Raw genomic sequence first — 22,934 nt, forward strand, 5'->3', positions numbered from 1 at the left:
CTCTCACGTGATCTCCCTCCCCTTCCGTTCTTTTCTCCCTCGTCTGCTGCTCCAGCGAAGAAACATAGAAAATAGGAGCATATTCGGCCCTTCGAGCCTGCTCTGCCATTCAATATGACCATGGCTGATCCTCTATCTCAATACCATATTCCCGCTCTCTCCACATACCCCTTGATGCCTTCAGCGTCTTGAAATCGATCTCTCTCATTCTTCAATATATTCAGTGATTTGGCCTCCACAGCCTTCTGTGGTAGAGAATTCCACAGGTTCACCACCGTCTGAGTGAAGAAATATCTCCTCATCTCAGTCCTAAATGTCCTACCCCGTACCTGTGACCCCTTGTTCTGGACCCCTCGGCCAGCGGAAACATCCTCCCAGTATCCAATCTGTCCAGTCCTGTCAGAATTTTTTTGTTTCAATGAGATCAGCTCTCATTCTTCTAAATTCGAGTGAATACAGGCCGAGTCAACCCAATCTCTCCTCTTCAGGGTCAGGCCCTGAGGGCGGAGTCAGATACAGGGGCGGGTTCACTTTCTGGGGGAAGAGTCAGATTATCGGGTCGGGGTGGGTGTCTGGCTCTGAGGCAGGATTAAAGCTCTGGGGAAGAGTCAGGCTCTGGGGGAGGAGTCAGTCTCTGTAGGCGGAATCAGGCTCTGGGGGAACAGTCAGACTCGGGGGAGGGGACCGACTCTGAGGGAGGAGTAAGGCTCTGGGGAGGAGTTAGACTCTGAGGGAGGAGTAAGGCTCTGAGGGAGGACTCAGACGCTGTGGAGGTGTCCGGCTCTTCGGGCGGAGTCAGTCATTGACGTAGGAGTCAGTCATTGGGGGAGGAGTCAGTCATTGGGGGAGGAGTCAGGCTCTGGGACAGGCGTCAGACTCGGTGTCGGGTCAGACTCTGGGGGAGGTGACAGATTCTGGGGCAAGGTTCAGACTCTGGGGGAGGAGTCCGACTCTGGAGGTAGGGTCAGACTCTGGGGGAAGGGTCAGAGTCTGGGGCAGAGGTCAAAGGCTGGGGGAGGGGATCCGACACTGAGTGCCGTGTCAGATTCTGAGGGCGGATGCAGACTCGAAGGGAAGAGTTAAATTCTGAGGGACGGGTCAGGCTCTGGAGGTGGAGTCAGATTCTTGCCTATCAGAATAACTCATGAAGGTTCTTTTCAGAATGGTGCGATCAATGTTGATGATGGCCAGGTGCTAGACTCCATTGACTTGTGTGTGCTAACGCTTCATGCAGATGTGGGGGTGTAGCTCAGCGGTAGAGCATTTGACTGCAGATCAAGAGGTCTTTGGTTCAAATCCAAGCGCCCCCTCTATCTTTTAATTGTTCCCTGTCGGAAGTCATGCAGTCAGTCTGTTCCTGCAGCTGCAGGATTGTGATTGACATTGAGTCCACAGTCGGCCATTTTGCCCACTTGTTCGATGCCAGCGTCCATTCTCCACACAGGCCCTCTTCCTCCCTCGTTCATCGAACCCTTCCATTCCCGTCCCCTCTCCACTTTGAGGGAGTGCCAGAGAGAGATTAATCACCTTCTTAAATATTTCCCACTCCTGTTCTATCTCGTTGTCAATTTTTTTCAACTTCCCCAGTTCTATTCTAATCCGTTCAAAATTAGTTTGTTTCAAATCAATTACTTTGTTATTTGTCTTACTTAAGTATTTCTAAATATTTTACTGAGGAGGGATTGAGGGAGGGAGTGAGTGTGTGAGTGAGTGAGGGAGGGAGGAAGTGAGCGAGGGAGGGAGGGAGTGAGTGAGTTCGTGAGCGTTTGAGTGAATGAATGAGTGAAAGCGAGAGGGTGACGGATAGAGCAGGCAGGAACGATGTAATGATAAAAGGGAGACAGGTGGGCAAGAGATGAATCACTGCTTGATCCAATAATGTAAAATGAAACGGTGCAGGTAAGAGAAGTAAGTGTAGGAGAATAGCCAGGCACTAGCGGCAAGATTTAAAATAATGATTGAGAAACACAGCCACAAGCCTGTGGCCAGCAATTTCTATTCGAATCCGGAGGGTCAAACAGAGGCTTTTGAGCATTGTCCACTTTGGACATTCACGGTCTCTTATTTCATGGTTAGGATGTGAATTCTGCAATTTAGACACTTTTCCATTTGATAAACCAACTTCTCTTCCGTAACCTGTAACTGAATATTTTGACTTAACACATGTTACAGTCGCTTCACACACTATCTCCTCCTGTCCACACTTGCCTAATACCTGCTGGAAGCTTATTTATTAAACTGATGCGATATTCTGTACACTTACATATATGGCACTGAGAGCATGATCTTGTGAAACTGCACATTGAACCTGTTGTTTCTTGTGTTGACTGCAACGATCTACAGAGCTAGGGGCAGAGCAGAGTGAGAGAGCACTTGACAGCTGCTGGAGAAAAATCTGGTTGAAATTCAGGTGTCGTTTGTCTGGTGCTTCCAGTTCCGCGTTCTGTGGTAAGGATGTGTTCACTGAAGTTTAGTGACAAGGCTTTCCATGTTGGGTTGTGCATCGCATCTGTACACAATAGTGTGACTCACTCCGATCATGAATCATTTCTGATTGCTGTAATTATTTGTGTCCCAGAATAACTGATGAAGCTTCTTTTCAGATTGGTTCTCACTTCAGTGATGACTGCCAGGTACTGAACTCCGTTGCATTACTTCATCCGTGGACGATATCAGTGGGTGCATTGCTTAATTGCAGTGTTTCATTGTAAATCAAGCGATCGCTGGTTTAAATCCCGATACTCCCTCTTCTTTCTAAATGATTTTGTGATTCATACAGTAAGTCTGAATTCCCTGTAGCAGCAGGATTGTTGTTTACATTGAAGCTTCAGCAGAGAACAGGTTAGCTATCTCGATTGGTCACTTCCCGTATTTATGCACCACATGAGTCTCCTCCTGCCCGATTCCATCTCGTTCTATCAGCCACACATTCCTTTCTCTTTCATCTCTTCATCGAGCTTCCCCTTTAAAGCATCTATGCCATTTGCCTCAATTATTCCTTTTGGTGGCGAGTTCCACATTCTTACCGCCCTTTGGGTAAAGAAGATTCTCCTGAATTCCCTCACAAATGGAAAAGTTTTTTCTACGTCAACCCTATCGAACCCTTTCAAAATCTTAAAGACCTCTATCAGGTCACCCCTCAGTCTTCCCTTTTCTAGAGAAAAGAGCTTCAACCTGTTTAGTCCTCCTGAGAAGTATATGCTCCGAGTTCTATTATCATCCTTGTGAATCTTTTTTTCAGCTTTGCCAATTCCTCTTTATTCTTCTTATAATCTGGAGACCAGAATTGTTCACGTTACTCCAAGTGTGGTTTCCTTTTTCACTTCACCTCTGAACTTTCCATTCTCAGCCTGGTTCTGACTTTTATTATCAACCTGACATGTGCCATACGGCCACTTCCTCTGCTTCATTTTATTCTCTATCTCCTTCGTCATCCAGAGAGCTCTGGCTTTAGTTGCCCTACCCTTTCCTCTTGTGGGAATGTACACAGACTGCACCCGAACAATCTCCTCTTCAAAAGCCGCCCATTGCTCGATTGCAGTTTTGATTCCATTTTACCAGGGCCGGATCAATTCTCAACCCTCTGTAATTGACCCTCTTCCAATTAAGTATTTTTACTCTCGATTAATCCTTCTCCTTTTCCATTGTTATTCCAATCCTTATGATACTCTGTTCGCTGTTCCCGAAATGCTCCCCCAAGGACACTTGCTCCACATTAACTATCTCAATCCCGAGAACCAGGTCCAGCATTGCCTCCTAACTAATAGGTTACAGTTGCTTCACACACTAGCTCCTCCTGCCACACTTGCCTAATGCCTGATGGATGCATCTTTATTATATTCTGTACACTTACATATATGACACTGATAGCATGATCTTGGAAAACCACGCATTGAATCTGGCACTGCATTTGTTGACTGCAAGTATCTAAAGAGCTGGGGGCAGAGCACAGTGACAGAGGACTTAAAGCAGCTGAAGACCTCTGCTTGAAATTCTGATGTTGTTTGTCTGGTGCTTCGAGTTCCGCGTTCTGTGGTGAGGATGTATTCACTGAAGCCGAGAGACAAGGCGTTCCAAGTTGGGTTGTGCATCGCATCTGCACACAACAATGTGACTCACTCCATTCATGAAACATTTCTGATTGCCGTAATTATTTGTCTCCCAGAATAAATGATGAAGCTTCTTTTCATGTTGGTAATATCAACATTGGTGACTGCCAGCTACTGAGCTCCATTACATTGTGCGTGCAAGAATATTGAACAGATGTGGGGGTGTATCTCAGTGATAGAGCTGTTGACTGCAGATCAAGAGGTCTCTGGTTCGAATCCAGGCGCCCCTTGCACATTCGAAGTGCTTCTTTTGGGGACTCAGAAAATCAGTAATCTGTCGCTGTCGTTGTTGATATTGAGTTTGCCGCACAGATCCAGGCCTTTTGACCCAACGGGTCTGTGCCAGCCTTTATGCTTCACACAAGACACATCCCTCCCTACTTCATTTGCCCCCATCCGCACACTCTTCCATTCCTTTCGCCCCGTGTGTTTATCTAGTTTGCCATTTCATGTATCGATGTTATTTGCCTCTTTATTCATCCACAATGTTTCATTATTGACGATTTGTTTTTTTTTTAGAGGAATGTATTTCTCTTGAACTCTATTAATCACCGTTTCAAATATTTCCCAAAACCTGTTCTATATCTTTGTCAAGATTTTTTCCAAGTTCACCTTCCCAGGTTCCAATCTCATCCCCTCAAAAATAGTTTGATTCCAATCTATTAATTTGTTCTTTGTCTCACTGATGTCTCTCTCAATCTTTACGGTGGAGGGATTGAGGTCGGGAGTGATGTGTGAGTGAGGGAGGGAATGAGGGATGGATAGAGTGAGTGAATTAGTGTGTCCGTGAGTGTGCGAGTGACTGAATGAGTGAGAGCGAGAGGGAGGCAGGGAGAGCAGGCAGGATTGATCAAATTACAAAAGAGAGACAGGCAGACAAGAGTGGAATCACTGCTGGATCTAGTAATGTGAAATGAAACGGAGGAGATAGGAGAAGTAAGTGCAGGCGAATATCGAGGCACCAGTGATAAGGTTTAAAATAATAATTGAGAAAGACGGCCACACGCCTATTGCCAGCACTCTGCGAGCATCCGAGGGTCAAATAGAGGCTTTCAGCATTTTCCACTTTTATTTCCTGGCGACGACACACTTTCGACACTCACAGCTTCTTATTTCATGTCCAGGATGCAATTTACACACATTCCCTTTCGTTAAGTCCCACTTCTGTTCCGTAACCTGTAAATGAATCTATTGACTTAACAAATATTACAGTCTCTTCACACACGATCACCTCCTGTCCGCTTTTGCTAAATGCCTGCTGGATGTTTATTTATTACATTGATTCGATATTATGTACACTTACATATATGGCACTGAGAGCATGATCTTGTGAAACTGCACATTGAACCTGTTGTTTCTTGTGTTGACTGTAACGATCGACAGAATTGGGGCAGAGCACAGTTCGAGAGCACTTGACAGCTGCTGGAGAAACATCTGGTTGAAATTCAGGTGTCGTTTGTCTGGTGCTTCCAGTTCCGCGATCTGTGGTAAGGATGTGCTCACTGAAGTTTAGTGACAAGGCTTTCCATGTCGGGTTGTGCATCGCATCTGTACACAATAGTGTGACTCACTCCGTTCATGATTCATTTCTGATTGCTGTATTCATTTGTCTCCCAGAATAACTGATGAAGCTTCTTTTCATGTTGGTAATATCAACATTGGTGACTGCCATCAACTGAGCTCCATTACATTGTGCGTGCAAGAATGGTCAACAGATGTGGGGGTGTAGCTCAGTGGTAGAGCATTTGACTGCAGATCAAGAGGTCTCTGGTTCGAATCCAGGCGCCCCCTTGCACATTCTAAGTGTTTCTTTTGGGGACTCAGAAAATCAGTAATCTGTCGTTGTTTGCATTGAGTTTGCCGCACAGATCCAGGCCTTTTGACCCAACGGGTCTGTGCCAGCCTTTGTGCTTCACACAAGACACCTCCCTCCCTACTTCATTTGCCCCCATCCGCACACTCTTCCATTCCTTTCGCCCCCGTGTGTTTATCTAGTTTGCCATTTCATGTATCGATGTTATTTGCCTCAACGACTCCTGACGGTAGCGAATTCCACATTCTTGCAACTCTTTGGTAAAGAAGTTTCCCATGAATTCTCTATTGGATTTATCAGTGACTATCTTATATTGATAACCGATAGTTTTAGAGTCCCCTACGAGTGGAAACATTTTCTCTACGTCGACCCAATCAAACCCTTTCATTATCCAAAGACCTCCATCATGTCAGCCATCAGCCTGTTAAATCTATCCTGACAGGTATTATCTTTCAGTTCTGGCATCATCATTATTTTCACCTTCGCCAATTCCTCGATATCCTTTTGATATTAGGGAGACCAGAAGTGTTCAGAGTGCTCCAAGTGTGGTTTAACCAAGGATCTCGGACTGCAAGCACACAAATCACTAAAAGAAGTGACGACAAAGAAAAAAACAAGCCAAGCACTGGGGTTCATTTCCAGGGGGATTGAATTGAAAAGCGGAGAAGTTATGTTGAGCATGTATATTCTCCTGATAAATACTGAGACAAAGTAACTATTCAATATTCCAGCCATTTCACTGTTATTACCTCTGAGTATATCTGGTGTATCCCTTGTTGGCCCGATCCCTATCCTGATGTTATTGACATTTCAGTGCAATAATTGACTATTTCTTGATAATTTAATTTTGTATTTCCTTTCTGCTTTCCTGATTGCTTGTTGACATCCTTCCTAACGTCTTCATTTTCCCCTTTATCATCCTTTCCTTTATTGTCCATGTAGTCAGAATATGCATTTGTTCAATTTCAATTTTACCCTTATCTTTTTATTCATCCACAATGTTTCATTATTGACTATTTGTTGTTTTTTTTAGAGGAATGTATTTCTCTTGAACTCTATTGATCACCGTTTCAAATATTTCCCAAAACCTGTTCTATATCTTTGTCAAGATTTTTTCCAAGTTCACCTTCCCAGGTTCCAATCTCACCACCTCAAAAATAGTTTGTTTCCAATCTATTAATTTGGTCTTTGTCTTACTGATGTCTCCCTCAATCTTTACGGTGGAGGGATTGAGGTAGGGAGTGATGTGTGAGTGAGGGAGGGAGTGAGGGAAGGAGGGAATAAGGGATGGATAGAGTGAGTGAATTAGCGTGTTCGTGAGTGTGCGAGTGACTGAATGAGTGAGAGCGAGAGGGAGGCAGGGAGAGCAGGCAGGAGCGATAAAATTACAAATGAGAGATAGGCAGACAACAGAGGAATCACTGCTGGATCTAGTAATGGGGAATGAAACGGAGGAGATCGGAGAAGTAAGTGTAGGCGAAAATCGAGGCACTAGTGATAAGGTTTAAAATAATAATTGAGAAAGACGGCCACAAGCCTATTGCCAGCACTCTCTTTGCGAGCATCCGCGGGTCAAACAGAGGCTTTCAGCATTTTCCAATTTGATTTCCTGGCGACGTCACAATTTCGACACTCACAGCTTCTTATTTCATGGCCAGGATGCAATTTACACACTTTCCCTTTCGTTAAGTCCCACTTCAGTTCCGTAACCTGTAAATGAATCTATTGACTTAACAAATATTAAAGTCACTTCACACACTATCTCCTCCTGTCCGCTCTTGCCAAATGCTTGCTGGATGTTTATTTATTACATTGATTCCATATTCTGTAAACTTACATATATGGCACTGAGAGCATGATCTTGTGAAACTGCACATTGAACCTGTTGTTTCTTGTGTTGACTGTAACGATCTACAGAATTGGGGCAGAGCACAGTTAGAGAGCACTTGACAGCTGCTGGAGAAACATCTGGTTGAAATTCAGGTGTCGTTTGTCTGGTGCTTCCAGTTCCGTGTTCTGTGGTAAGGATGTGCTCACTGAAGTTTAGTGACAAGGCTTTCCATGTCGGGTTGTGCATCGCATCTGTACACAATAGTGTGACTCATTCCGTTCATGATTCATTTCTGATTGCTGTATTTATTTGTCTCCCAGAATAACTGATGAAGCTTCTTTTCATGTTGGTAATATCAACATTGGTGACTGCCAGCAACTGAGCTCCATTACATTGTGCGTGCAAGAATGGTCAACAGATGTGGGGGTGTAGCTCAGTGGTAGAGCATTTGACTGCAGATCAAGAGGTCTCTGGTTCGAATCCAGGCGCCCCCTTGCACATTCTAAGTGTTTCTTTTGGGGACTCAGAAAATCAGTAATCTGTCGTTGTTTGCATTGAGTTTGCCGCACAGATCCAGGCCTTTTGACCCAACGGGTCTGTGCCAGCCTTTATGCTTCACACAAGACACCTCCCTCCCTACTTCATTTGCCCCCATCCGCACACTCTTCCATTCCTTTCGCCCCCGTGTGTTTATCTAGTTTGCCATTTCATGTATCGATGTTATTTGCCTCAACTACTCCTTAAGGTAGCGAATTCCACATTCTTGCAACTCTTTGGTAAAGAAGTTTCCCATGAATTCTCCATTGGATTTATCGGTGACTATCTTACATTGATAACCGATAGTTTGAGAGTCCCCTACGAGTGGAATCATTTTCTCTACGTCGACCCAATCAAACCCTTTCATTATCCAAAGACCTCCATCATGTCAGCCATCAGCCTGTTAAATCTATCCTGACAGGTATTATCTTTCAGTTCTGGCATCATCATTATTTTCACCTTCGCCAATTCCTCGATATCCTTTTGATATTAGGGAGACCAGAAGTGTTCACAGTGCGCCAAGTGTGGTTTAACCAAGGATCTCGGACTACAGGTACACAAATCACTAAAAGTAGTGACGACATAACAAAAAACAAGCCAAGCACTGGGGTTCATTTCCAGGGGGATAGAATTGAAAAGCGGAGAAGTTATGTTAAGCATGTATCGTCTACCTGATAAATATTGAGACAAAGTAACTATTCAATATTCCAGCCATTTCACTGTTATTACCTCTGAGTATATCTTGTGCATCCCTTGTTGGCCCTATCCCTATCCTGATGTTATTGACATTTCAGTGCAATAATTGACTATTTCTTGATAATTTAATTTTGTATTTCCTTTCTTCTTTCCTGATTGCTTGTTGGCATCCTTCCTAACGTCTTCATTTTCCCCTTTATCATCATTTCATTTATTGTCCATTTCGTTAGAATATGCATTTGTTCAATTTCAATTTTACCCTTATCTCTTTATTCATCCACAATGTTTCATTATTGACTATTTGTTGTTTTTTTCTTAGAGGATTGTATTTCTCTTGAACTCTATTGATCACCGTTTCAAATATTTCCCAAAACCTGTTCTATATCTTTGTCAATATTTTTTCCAAGTTCACCTTCCCAGGTTCCAATCTCATCCCCTCAAAAATAGTTTGTTTCCAATCTATTAATTTGGTCTTTGTCTTACTGATGTCTCTCTCAATCTTTACGTTGGAGGGTTTGAGGTACATAAGAACATAAGAACATAAGAAATTGGAGCAGGAGTAGGCCAATCGGCCCCTCGAGCCTGCTCCGCCATTCAATAAGATCATGGCTGATCTGATCCCAACCACAAATCTAAAGAACACAAGAAGTCGGAGCAGGACCCGGCCACACAGCCCCTGGGCCCTCTCCGCCACCCACAGGGCATTGACCGATCCGAACTCAGCTTCATGTCCAATTTCCTGCCCGCTCCCCATAACCCCTAATTCCCTTTACTTCTAGGAAACTGTCTATTTCTGTTTTAAATTTATCTAATGATGTAGCTTCCACAGCTTCCTGGGGCAGCAAATTCCACAGACCCACCACCCTCTGAGTGAAGAAGTTTCTCCTCATCTCAGTTTTGAAAGAGCAGCCCCTTATTCTAAGATTATGCCCCCTAGTTCTAGTTTCACCCATCTTTGGGAACATCCTTACTGCATCCACCCGATCAAGACCCTTCACAATCTTATATGTTTCAATAAGATCGCCTCTCATTCTTCTGAACTCCAATGAGTAGAGTCCCAATCTACTCAACCTCTCCTCATATGTCCGCCCCCTCATCCCCGGGATTAACCGAGTGAACCTTCTTTGTACTGCCTCGAGAGCAAGTACGTCTTTTCTAAAGTATGGAGACCAAAACTGTATGCAGTATTCCAGGTGCGGTCTCACCAATACCTTATATAACTGCAGCAATACCTCCCTGTTTTTATATTCTATCCCCCGAGCAATAAAAGCCAACATTCCGTTGGCTTTCTTGATCACCTGCTGCACCTGCATAACAACTTTTTGATTTTCTTGCACTAGGACCCCCAGATCCCTTTGTACTGCAGTACTTTCCAGTCTCTCACCATTAAGAAAATAACTTGCTCTCTGATTTTTCCTGCCAAAGTGCATAACCTCACATTTTCCAATATTATATTGCATCTGCCAAATCTCCGCCCACTCACCCAGCCTGTCTATATCCCCTTGCAGGTTTTATATGTCCTCCTCACTCTCTACTTTCCCTCCCATCTTTGTATCATCTGCAAATTTTGATATGTTGCACTCGGTCCCCTCTTCCAAATCGTTAATATAGATTGTAAAGAGTTGGGGACCCAGCACCGACCCCTGTGGAACACCACTGGTTACTGGTTGCCAGTCCGAAAATGAACCATTTATCCCAACTCTCTGCTTCCTGTTCGATAACCAATCCTCCACCCATGCCAGAATATTACCCCCAATCCACTGATTTCTTATCTTAAGTAATAATCTTTTATGTGGCACCTTGTCGAATGCCTTCTGGAAGTCCAAATACACTATGTCCACTGGTTCCCCTTTATCCACCCTATACGTTATATCCTCGAAGAACTCAAGCAAATTTGTCAGACATGACTTCCCCTTCATAAAGCCATGCTGACTTTGTCCTATTAAATTATGCTTATCTAAATGTTCCGTTACTGTCTCCTTAATAATAGACTCCAAAATTTTACCCACCACAGATGTTAAGCTAACTGGCCTATAATTTCCAGCCATCTGCCTACTACCCTTTTTAAATAACGGTGTTACATTAGCAGTTTTCCAATCTGCCGGGACCTCTCCTGAGTCCAGGGAATTTTGGAAAACTATCACCAAAGCATCCACAATCCCTACTGCCACTTCCCTCAAGACCCGAGGATGGAAGCCATCAGGTCCAGGGGATTTATCCGCCTTGAGTCCCATTATTTTACTGAGTACCATCTCCTGAGTGATTTTAATCGTATTTAGCTCCTCCCCCCCGAGAGTCCCCTGTTTGTCCAGTGTTGGGATATTCTTGGTGTCCTCTACTGTAAAGACTGAAACAAAATATTTGTTCAGCATTTTTGCCATCTCCATGTTTCCCACCATTAATTTCCCGGTCTCATCCTCTAAGGGACCTATGTTTGCCTTAGCCACCCTTTTTCTTTTTATATAACTATAGAAACTCTTGCTATCTGTTCTTATATTTTTTGCTAATTTCTTTTCATAATCTAACTTCCCTTTCTTAATCAATCCTTTAGTTACTTTTTGCTGTCTTTTGAAGAATTCCCAATCTTCTATCCTCCCACTAAGTTTGGCTACCTTATATGTCCTTGTTTTAAGTCGGATACTATCCTAGATTTCTTTACTTTGCCACGGATGGCTGTCATTTCTTTTACACCCTTTTTTCCTCAGTGGAATATATTTATTTTGAAAGTTGTAAAATAACTCCCTAAATGAACACCACTGCTCATGTACCGTCTTACCCTTTAATCTATTTTCCCAGTCCACTTTAATCAATTCCGCTCTCATACCATCATAGTCTCCTTTATTCAAGCTCAGTACGCTTGTTTGAGAATCAACCTTCTCACCCTCTAATTGGATATGGAATTCAACCATGTTGTGGTCGCTCGTTCCAAGGGGATCCTTAACTAGGACATTATTAATTAATCCTGACTCATTACACAGGACCAGGTCCAAGGTTGCCTGCCCCCTTGTAGGATCAGTTACATACTGCTCACGAAATCCATCCCTGATGCACTCAATGAACTCGTCCTCAAGGCTGCTCTGTCCAATTTGATTTGTCCAGTTAATATGATAATTAAAATCCCCCATAATTATGGCTGTTCCCTTATTACATGCCCCGACTATTTCCTGATTAATACTTCTTCCAGCAGAGTTGCAACTATTAGGAGGCCTATATACTAAGCCCACTAATGTTTTTTTTCCCTTATTATTCCTTATCTCCACCCAAAATGTTTCATTATCTTGATGCTTTGTCCCAATATCATTTCTCTGTATTACAGTGATTCCTTCCTTTATTAACACAGCCACCCCACCTCCCCTTCCTTCCTGCCTGTCCTTCCTGATTGTTAAATACCCTGGCATATTTAATTCCCAGTCGTTGTCACCCTGCAGCCATGTTTCTGTAATGGCCACAAGATCATACCCATACGTAGTTATTTGTGCCGTTAACTCGTCCATTTTGTTACGAATGCTACGTGCATTCAGATAAAGAACTTTCAAATCTGTTTTGTGACGCTTAGTTCCTGCTTTTTCCTTTTTTAACACTTTACCTATTACTCCATACCTTCTGTCCCTTCCTGTTACGCTTTCCTCTCTCTCCCTGCTCAGGTTCCCAACCCCCTGCCACTTTAGTTTAAACCCTCCCCAACAGCACTAGCAAACACTCCTCCTAGGACAGCGGTCCCGGCCCTGCCCAGGTGCAGACCATCCGGTTTGTACTGGTCCCACCTCCCCCAGAACCGTTTCCAGTGTCTCAGGAATTTGAATCCCTCCCCCTTGCACCATTCCTCTAGCCACGTATTCATTTGAAATATCCTCCTATTTCTACTCTGACTAGCACGTGGCACTGGCAGCAATCCTGAGATTACTACCTTTGAGGTCCTATTTTTTAATTTACCTCCTAACTCCCTATATTCTGCTTTTAGGACCTCATCCCCTTTTTTACCTATATCGTTGGTGCCTATGTGCACCACGACAGCTGGCTGTTCGCCCTCCCCCTCCAAAATGTTCTGTAGCCGCTCCGAGACATCCTTGATCCTTGCACCAGGGAGGCAACACACCATCCTGGAGTCTCGGTTGCGGCCGCAGAAACGCCTGTCTATTCCCCTTACAATTGAGTCCCCTATCACTATAGCTCTGCCACTCTTTTTCCTCCCAGCCTGTGCAGCAGAGCTACCCGTGGTGCCAGGAAGTTGGCTGCTGCTGCCTTCCCCTGATAAGTCATCCCCCCCAACAGCATCCAAAGTGGCATATCTGTTTGAGAGGGGGATGGCCACAGGGGACCCCTGCACTACCTGCCTGCATCTCTTACTCTTCCTGGTGGTCACCCATTCACTTCCTGCCTGTATACCCTTTACCTGCGGTGTGACCAACTCGCTAAACGTGCTATCCACGAGTTTCTCTGCATCGCGGATGCTCCACAGTGAGTCCACCCGCAGCTCCAGCTCCGAGATACGATCGGTCAGTAGCTGCAGGTGGACACACTTCCCGCACACATGGTCGGCAGGGACACTGGTCGTGTCCATGACTTCCCACATCTTGCAGGAGGGGCATATCACGGGTGCGAGGTCTGCTGCCATGACTTGCCTTAGCTGAGTTACCCCTTTTAAATTACGTTGAAATTAGAAAATGTTAACTATACTAGGGACCTAGGTTCACTAAAAAAAAACACTATCTGCTATAAAACCTGCAGATCTTCCCTTTCTTATTACTTTACTTACAGTAAAATGGTAGAAATACTCACCTGAACCTACTCACCAATCAGCTGCCTCCCCTGTGCCGCGTCACTTTCTGACTGGTGACGTCACCCCGAACTGCCGCTGATCTCAGAGTCTCGCTCTCAGAGTAAGCTCCGGTCTCACTCTCTCCGCGCTGTTTATATCCCCGCTCTGGTCTCACTCTCTCCGCGCTGTTTATATCCCCGCTCTGGTCTCGCTCTCTCCGCACTGTTTATATCCCCGCTCTGGTCTCACTCTCTCCGCGCTGTTTATATCCCCGCTCTGGTCTCACTCTCTCCGCGCTGTTTATATCTCCGCTCTGGTCTCGCTCTCTCCGCACTGTTTATATCGCCGCTCTGGTCTCACTCTCTCCGCGCTGTTTATTTCCCCGCTCTGGTCTCACTCTCTCCGCACTGTTTATATCCCCGCTCTGGTCTCGCTCTCTCCGCACTGTTAATATCCCCGCTCTGGTCTCCCTCTCTCCGCACTGTTTATATCCCCGCTCTGGTCTCCCTCTCTCCGCACTGTTTATATCCCCGCTCTGGTCTCACTCTCTCCGCGCTGTTTATATCCCCGCTCTGGTCTCGCTCTCTCCGCGCTGTTTATATCCCCGCTCTGGTCTCGCTCTCTCCGCGCTGTTTATATCCCCGCTCTGGTCTCGCTCTCTCCGCGCTGTTTATATCCCCGCTCTGGTCTCACTCTCTCCGCGCTGTTTATATCCCCGCTCTGGTCTCGATCTCTCCGCGCTGTTTATATCTCCGCTCTGGTCTCGCTCTCTCCGCGCTGTTTATATCCCCGCTCTGGTCTCGCTCTCTCCCGCCGCTCACCGACTGAACTCTCACTCTCTCCGCGCTGTGTATATCTCCGCTCTGGTCTCACTCTCTCCGCGCTGTGTATATCTCCGCTCTGGTCTCGATCTCTCCGCGCTGTTAATATCCCCGCTCTGGTCTCGCTCTCTCCGCACTGTTAATATCCCCGCTCTGGTCTCACTCTCTCCGCACTGTTAATATCCCCGCTCTGGTCTCACTCTCTCCGCGCTGTTTATATCCCCGCTCTGGTCTCGCTCTCTCCCGCCGCTCACCGACTGGACTCTCGCTCTCTCCGCGCTGTTTATATCCCCGCTCTGGTCTCGCTCTCTCCCGCCGCTCACCGACTGAACTCTCGCTATCTCCGCGCTGTTTTTATCCCCGCTCTGGTCTCGCTCTCTCCTGCCGCTCACCGCTCTCAGGTCCACCACCGCTCTGCAGGAAAAGCAAGTCAAAGCGGCACCTCCTTCCCCCACTTCACCAAACTCCCACACGTACCGAACTCTCAGCACACTGTGTTGTCCTCACACCGAGGGAGTGATGTGCGAGTGAGTGAGGGAGGGAGTGAGGGAAGGAGGAAATGAGGGATGGATAGAGTGAGTGAATTAGCGTGTTCGTGAGTGTGCGAGTGACTGAATGAGTGAGAGCGAGAGGGAGGCAGGGAGAGCAGGCAGGGAGAGCAGGCAGGAGCGATAAAATTACAAATGAGAGACAGGCAGACAAGAGAGGAATCACTGCTGGATCTAGTAATGGGGAATGAAACGGAGGAGATAGGAGACGTAAGTGTAGGCGAATATCGAGGCACTAGTGATAAGGTTTAAAATAATAATTGAGAAAGACGGTCACACGCCTATTGCCAGCACTCTCTGCGAGCATCCGAGGGTCAAATAGAGGCTTTCAGCATTTTCCACTTTTATTTCCTGGCGACGTCACAATTTCGACACTCACAGCTTCTTATTTCATGGCCAGGATGCAATTTACACACTTTCCCTTTCGTCAAGTCCCACTTCAGTTCCGTAACCTGTAAATGAATCTATTGACTTAACAAATATTACAGTCACTTCGCACACTATCTCCTCCTGTCCACTCTTGCCAAATGCCTGCTGGATGTTTATTTATTACATTGATTCGATATTCTGTACACTTACATATATGGCACTGAGAGCATGATCTTGTGAAACTGCACATTGAACCTGTTGTTTCTTGTGTTGACTGTAACGATCTACAGAATTGGGGCAGAGCACAGTTAGAGAGCACTTGACAGCTGCTGGAGAAACATCTGGTTGAAATTCAGGTGTCGTTTGTCTGGTGCTTCCAGTTCCGTGTTCTGTGGTAAGGATGTGCTCACTGAAGTTTAGTGACAAGGCTTTCCATGTCGGGTTGTGCATCGCATCTGTACACAATAGTGTGACTCATTCCGTTCATGATTCATTTCTGATTGCTGTATTTATTTGTCTCCCAGAATAACTGATGAAGCTTCTTTTCATGTTGGTCATGTCAACATTGGTGACTGCCAGCTACTGAGCTCCATTACATTGTGCGTGCAAGACTGGTCAACAGATGTGGGGGTGTAGCTCAGTGGTAGAGCATTTGACTGCAGATCAAGAGGTCTCTGGTTCGAATCCAGGCGCCCCCTTGCACATTCTAAGTGCTTCTTTTGGGGATTCAGAAAATCAGCAATCTGTCGCTGTCGTTGTTCATATTGAGTTTGCCGCACAGATCCAGGCCTTTTGACCCAACGGGTCTGTGCCAGCCTTTATGCTTCACACAAGACACCTCCCTCCCTACTTCATTTGCCCCCATCCGCACAATCTTCCATTCCTTTCGCCCCCGTGTGTTTATCTAGTTGGCCATTTCATGTATCGATGTTATTTGCCTCAACTACTCCTTAAGGTAGCGAATTCCACATTCTTGCAACTCTTTGGTAAAGAAGTTTCCCATGAATTCTCCATTGGATTTATCAGTGACTATCTTACATTGATAACCGATAGTTTTAGAGTCCCCTACGAGTGGAATCATTTTCTCAACGTCGACCCAATCAAACCCTTTCATTATCCAAAGACCTCCATCATGTCAGCCATCAGCCTGTTAAATCTATCCTGACAGGTATTATCTTTCAGTTCTGGCATCATCATTATTTTCACCTTCGCCAATTCCTCGATATCCTTTTGATATTAGGGAGACCAGAAGTGTTCACAGTGCTCCAAGTGTGGTTTAACCAAGGATCTCGGACTACAGGTACACAAATCACTAAAAGTAGTGACGACATAAAAAAAACAAGCCAAGCACTGGGGTTCATTTCCAGGGGGATAGAATTGAAAAGCGGAGAAGTTACGTTAAGCATGTATAGTCTCCCTGATAAATACTGAGACAAAGTAACTATTCAATATTCCAGCCATTTCACTGTTATTACCTCTGAGTATATCTTGTGTATCCCTTGTTGGCCCTATCCCTATCCTGATGTTATTGACATTTCAGTGCAATAATTGACTATTTCTTGATAATTTAATTTTGTATTTCCTTTCTTCTTTCCTGATTGCTTGTTGGCATCATTCCTAACGTCTTCATTTTCCCCTTTATCATCATTTCATTTATTGTCCATTTAGTTAGAATATGCATTTGTTCAATTTCAATTTTACCCTTATCTCTTTATTCATCCACAATGTTTCATTGTTGACTATTTGTTGTTTTTTTCTTAGAGGAATGTGTTTCTCTTGAACTCTATTGATCACCGTTTCAAATATTTCCCAAAACCTGTTCTATATCTTTGTCAAGATTTTTTCCAAGTTCACCTTCCCAGGTTCCAATCTCATCCCCTCAAAAATAGTTTGTTTCCAATCTATTAATTTGGTCCTTGTCTTACTGATGTCTCTCTCAATCTTTACGTTGGAGGGATTGAGGTAGGGAGTGATGTGTGAGTGAGTGAGGGAGGGAGTGAGGGAAGGAGGAAATGAGGGATGGATAGAGTGAGTGAATTAGCGTGTTCGTGAGTGTGCGAGTGACTGAATGAGTGAGAGCGAGAGGGAGGGAGGGAGAGCAGGCAGGAGCGATAAAATTACAAATGAGAGAAAGGCAGACAAGAGAGGAATCACTGCTGGATCTAGTAATGGGGAATGAAACGGAGGAGATAGGAGAAGTAAGTGTAGGCGAATATCGAGGCACTAGTGATAAGGTTTAAAATAATAATTGAGAAAGACGGCCACACGCCTATTGCCAGCACTCTCTGCGAGCATCCGCGGGCCAAATAGAGACTTTCATCATTTTCCACTTTTATTTCCTGGCGACGTCACACTTTCGACACTCACAGCTTCTTATTTCATGGCCAGGATGCAATTTACACACTTTCCCTTTCGTTAAGTCCCACTTCAGTTCCGTAACCTGTAAATGAATCTATTGACTTAACAAATATTACAGTCACTTCACACACTATCTCCTCCTGTCCACTCTTGCCAAATGCCTGCTGGATGTTTATTTATTACATTGATTCGATATTCTGTACACTTACATATATGGCACTGAGAGCATGATCTTGTGAAACTGCACATTGAACCTGTTGTTTCTTGTGTTGACTGTAACGATCTACAGAGCTAGGGGCAGAGTACATTTAGAGAGCACTTGACAGCTGCTGGATAAACATCTGGTTGAAATTCAGGTGTCGTTTGTCTGGTGCTTCCAGTTCCGTGTTCTGTGGCAAGGATGTGCTCACTGAAGTTTAGTGACAAGGCTTTCCATGTCGGGTTGTGCATCGCATTTGTACACAATAGTGTGACTCATTCCGTTCATGATTCATTTCTGATTGCTGTATTTATTTGTCTCCCAGAATAACTGATGAAGCTTCTTTTCATGTTGGTAATATCAACATTGGTGACTGCCAGCTACTGAGCTCCATTACATTGTGCGTGCAAGAATAGTCAACAGATGTGGGGGTGTAGCTCAGTGGTAGAGCATTTGACTGCAGATCAAGAGGTCTCTGGTTCGAATCCAGGCGCCCCCTTGCACATTCTAAGTGCTTCTTTTGGGGACTCAGTAATCTGTCGCTGTCGTTGTTCATATTGAGTTTGCGCACAGGTCCAGGCCTTTTGACCCAACGGGTCTGTGCCAGCCTTTCTGCTTCACACAAAAGACACCTCCCTCCCTACTTCATTTGCCCCCATCCGCACACTCTTCCATTCCTTTCGCCCCCGTGTGTTTATCTAGTTTGCCATTTCATGTATCGATGTTATTTGCCTCAACTACTCCTGAATGTAGCGAATTCCACATTCTTGCAACTCTTTGGTAAAGAAGTTTCCCATGAATTCTCTATTGGATTTATCAGTGACTATCTTATATTGATAACCGATAGTTATAGAGTCCCCTACGAGTGGAATCATTTTCTCTACGTCGACCCAATCAAACCCTTTCATTATCCAAAGACCTCCATCATGTCAGCCATCAGCCTGTTAAATCTATCCTGACAGGTATTATCTTTCAGTTCTGGCATCATCATTATTTTCACCTTCGCCAATTCCTCGATATCCTTTTGATATTAGGGAGACCAGAAGTGTTCACAGTGCTTCAAGTGTGGTTTAACCAAGGATCTCGGACTACAGGTACACAAATCACTAAAAGTAGTGACGACAAAAAAAAAAAAAAACAAGCCAAGCACTGGGGTTCATTTCCAGGGGGATAGAATTGAAAAGCGGAGAAGTTATGTTAAGCATGTATAGTCTCCCTGATAAATACTGAGACAAAGTAACTATTCAATATTCCAGCCATTTCACTGTTATTACCTCTGAGGATATCTTGTGTATCCCTTGTTGGCCCTATCCCTATCCTGAAGTTATTGACATTTCAGTGCAATAATTGACTATTTCTTGATAATTTAATTTTGTATTTCCTTTCATCTTTCCTGATTGCTTGTTGGCATCCTTCCTAACGTCTTCATTTTCCCCTTTATCATCATTTCATTTATTGTCCATTTAGTTAGAATATGCATTTGTTCAATTTCAATTTTACCCTTTTCTCTTTATTCATCCACAATGTTTCATTATTGACTATTTGTTGTTTTTTTCTGAGAGGAATGTATTTCTCTTGAACTCTATTGATCACCGTTTCAAATATTTCCCAAAACCTGTTCTATATCTTTGTCAAGATTTTTTCCAAGTTCACCTTCCCAGGTTCCAATCTCATCCCCTGAAAAATATTTTGATTCCAATCTATTAATTTGGTCTTTGTCTTACTGATGTCTCTCTCAATCTTTACGGTGGAGGGATTGAGGTAGGGAGTGATGTGTGAGTGAGTGAGGGAGGGAGTGAGGGAAGGAGGAAATGAGGGATGGATAGAGTGAGTGAATTAGCGTGTTCGTGAGTGTGCGAGTGACTGAATGAGTGAGAGCGAGAGGGAGGTATGGAGAGCAGGCAGGAGCGATAAAATTACAAATGAGAGACAGGCAGACAAGAGAGGAATCACTGCTGGATCTAGTAATGGGGAATGAAACGGAGGAGATAGAAGAAGTAAGTGCAGGCGAATATCGAGGCACTAGTGATAAGGTTTAAAATAATAATTGAGAAAGACGGCCACACGCCTATTGACAGCACTCTCTGCGAGCATCCGCGGGTCAAATAGAGGCTTTCAGCATTTTCCACTTTTATTTCCTGGCGACGTCACAATTTCGACACTCACAGCTTCTTATTTCATGGCCAGGATGCAATTTACACACTTTCCCTTTCGTTAAGTCCCACTTCAGTTCCGTAACCTGTAAATGAATCTATTGACTTAACAAATATTACAGTCACTTCACACACTATCTCCTCCTGTCCACTCTTGCCAAATGCCTGCTGGATGTTTATTTATTACATTGATTCGATATTCTGTACACTTACATTTATGGCACTGAGTGCATGACCTTGTGAAACTGCACGTTGAACCTGTTGTTTCTTGTGTTGACTGTAACGAATTACAGAATTGGGGCAGAGCACAGTTCGAGAGCACTTGACAGCTGCTGGAGAAACATCTGGTTGAAATTCAGGTGTCGTTTGTCTGGTGCTTCCAGTTGCACGTTCTGTGGTAAGGATGTGCTCACTGAAGTTTAGTGACAAGGCTTTCCATGTCGGGTTGTGCATCGCATCTGTACACAATAGTGTGACTCACTCCGTTCATGATTCATTTCTGATTGCTGTATTTATTTGTCTCCCAGAATAACTGATGAAGCTTCTTCTCATGTTGGTAATATCAACATTGGTGACTGCCAGCTACTGAGCTCCATTGCATAGTGCGTGCAAGAATGGTCAACAGATGTGGGGGTGTAGCTCAGTAGTAGAGCATTTGACTGCAGATCAAGAGGTCTCGGGTTCGAATCCAGGCGCCCCCTTGCACATTCTAAGTGCTTCTTTTGGGGACTCAGAAAATCAGTCATCTGTCGCTGTCGTTGTTCATATTGAGTTTGCCGCACAGATCCAGGCCTTTTGACCCAACGGGTCTGTGCCAGCCTTTGTGCTTCACACAAAACACCTCCCTCCCTCCTTCATTTGCCCCCATCCGCACACTCTTCCATTCCTTTCGCCCCCGTGTGTTTATCGAGTTTGCCATTTCATGTATCAATGTTATTTGCCTCAACTGCTCCTTAAGGTAGCGAATTGCACATTCTTGCAACTCTTTGGTAAAGAAGTTTCCCATGAATTCTCCATTGGATTTATCAGTGACTATCTTATATTGATAACCGATAGTTTTGGAGTCCCCTACGAGTGGAAACATTTTCTCTACGTCGACCCAATTAAACCCTTTCATTATCCAAAGACCTCCAATATGTCAGCCATCAGCCTGTTAAATCTATCCTGACAGGTATTATCTTTCAGTTCTGGCATCATCATTATTTTCACCTTCGCCAATTCCTCGATATCCTTTTGATAATAGGGAGACCAGAAGTGTTCACAGTGCTCCAAGTGTGGTTTAACCAAGGATCTCGGACTGCAGATACACAAATCACTAAAAGTGGTGACAACATAAAAAAAAACAAGCCAAGCACTGGGGTTCATTTCCAGGGGGATAGAATTGAAAAGCGGAGAAGTTATGTTAAGCATGTATAGTCTCCCTGATAAATACTGAGACAAAGTAACTATTCAATATTCCAGCCATTTCACTGTTATTACCTCTGAGTATATCTTGTGTATCCCTTGTTGGCCCTATCCCTATCCTGATGTTATTGACATTTCAGTGCAATAATTGACTATTTCTTGATAATTTAATTTTATATTTCCTTTCTTCTTTCCTGATTGCTTGTTGGCATCCTTCCTAACGTCTTCATTTTCCCCTTTATCATCCTTTCCTTTATTGTCCATGTAGTTAGAATATGCATTTGTTCAATTTCAATTTTACCCTTATCTCTTTATTCATCCACAATGTTTCATTATTGACTATTTGTTTTTTTTTTTTAGAGGAATGTATTTCTCTTGAACTCTATTGATCACCGTTTCAAATATTTCCCAAAACCTGTTCTATATCTTTGTCAAGATTTTTTCCAAGTTCACCTTCCCAGGTTCCAATCTCATCCCATCAAAAATAGTTTTTTTCCAATCTATTAATTTGGTCATTGTCTTACTGATGTCTGTCTCAATCTTTACGGTGGAGGGATTGAGGTAGGGAGTGATGTGTGAGTGAGTGAGGGAGGGAGGGAGGGAAGGAGGGAATGAGGGATGGATAGAGTGAGTGAATTAGCGTGTTCGTGAGTGTGCGAGTGACTGAATGAGTGAGAGCGAGAGGGAGGCAGGGAGAGCAGGCAGGAGCGATAAAATTACAAATGAGAGACAGGCAGACAAGAGGGGAATCACTGCTGGATCTAGTAATGGGGAATGAAACGGAGGAGATAGGAAAAGTAAGTGTAGGCGAATATCGAGGCACAAGTGATAAGGTTTAATATAATAATTGAGAAAGACGGCCACACGCCTATTGCCAGCACTCTCTGCGAGCATCCGCGGGTCAAATAGAGGCTTTCAGCATTTTCCACTTTTATTTCCTGGCGACGTCACAATTTCGACACTCACAGCTTCTTATTTCATGGCCAGGATGCAATTTACACACTTTCCCTTTCGTTAAGTCCCACTTCAGTTCCGTAACCTGTAAATGAATCTATTGACTTAACAAATATTACAGTCACTTCACACACTATCTCCTCCTGTCCACTCTTGCCAAATGCCTGCTGGATGTTTATTTATTACATTGATTCGATATTCTGTACACTTACATATATGGCACTGAGAGCATGATCTTGTGAAACTGCACATTGAACCTGTTGTTTCTTGTGTTGACTGTAACGAATTAAAGAGCTAGGGGCAGAGCACATTTAGAGAGCACTTGACAGCTGCTGGATAAACATCTGGTTGAAATTCAGGTGTCGTTTGTCTGGTGCTTCCAG

At 44.2% G+C, this 22,934-nt stretch overlaps 6 non-coding genes across 6 annotated transcripts; all 6 read left to right on the forward strand.

Moving 5' to 3' along the window:
- Positions 1 to 1,238: 1,238 nt before the first annotated feature.
- Positions 1,239 to 1,310, forward strand: trnac-gca (transfer RNA cysteine (anticodon GCA)). The gene has a single exon. It is a non-coding gene; the product is annotated as a tRNA-Cys (tRNA).
- Positions 1,311 to 5,828: 4,518 nt separating this feature from the next.
- On the forward strand, positions 5,829 to 5,900 carry trnac-gca (transfer RNA cysteine (anticodon GCA)). The gene has a single exon. It is a non-coding gene; the product is annotated as a tRNA-Cys (tRNA).
- A 2,275-nt stretch (positions 5,901 to 8,175) lies between these two features.
- Positions 8,176 to 8,247, forward strand: trnac-gca (transfer RNA cysteine (anticodon GCA)). Its single transcript has one exon. It is a non-coding gene; the product is annotated as a tRNA-Cys (tRNA).
- A 7,862-nt stretch (positions 8,248 to 16,109) lies between these two features.
- On the forward strand, positions 16,110 to 16,181 carry trnac-gca (transfer RNA cysteine (anticodon GCA)). Its single transcript has one exon. It is a non-coding gene; the product is annotated as a tRNA-Cys (tRNA).
- Positions 16,182 to 18,467: 2,286 nt separating this feature from the next.
- trnac-gca (transfer RNA cysteine (anticodon GCA)) lies at positions 18,468 to 18,539 on the forward strand. Its single transcript has one exon. It is a non-coding gene; the product is annotated as a tRNA-Cys (tRNA).
- Positions 18,540 to 20,822: 2,283 nt separating this feature from the next.
- Positions 20,823 to 20,894, forward strand: trnac-gca (transfer RNA cysteine (anticodon GCA)). The gene has a single exon. It is a non-coding gene; the product is annotated as a tRNA-Cys (tRNA).
- The last annotated feature ends 2,040 nt before the right edge of the window (positions 20,895 to 22,934 follow it).

Source organism: Heptranchias perlo, chromosome 20 (genome assembly GCF_035084215.1).
Source record: "Heptranchias perlo isolate sHepPer1 chromosome 20, sHepPer1.hap1, whole genome shotgun sequence".
In the NCBI taxonomy this organism is placed as follows: domain Eukaryota; kingdom Metazoa; phylum Chordata; class Chondrichthyes; order Hexanchiformes; family Hexanchidae; genus Heptranchias; species Heptranchias perlo.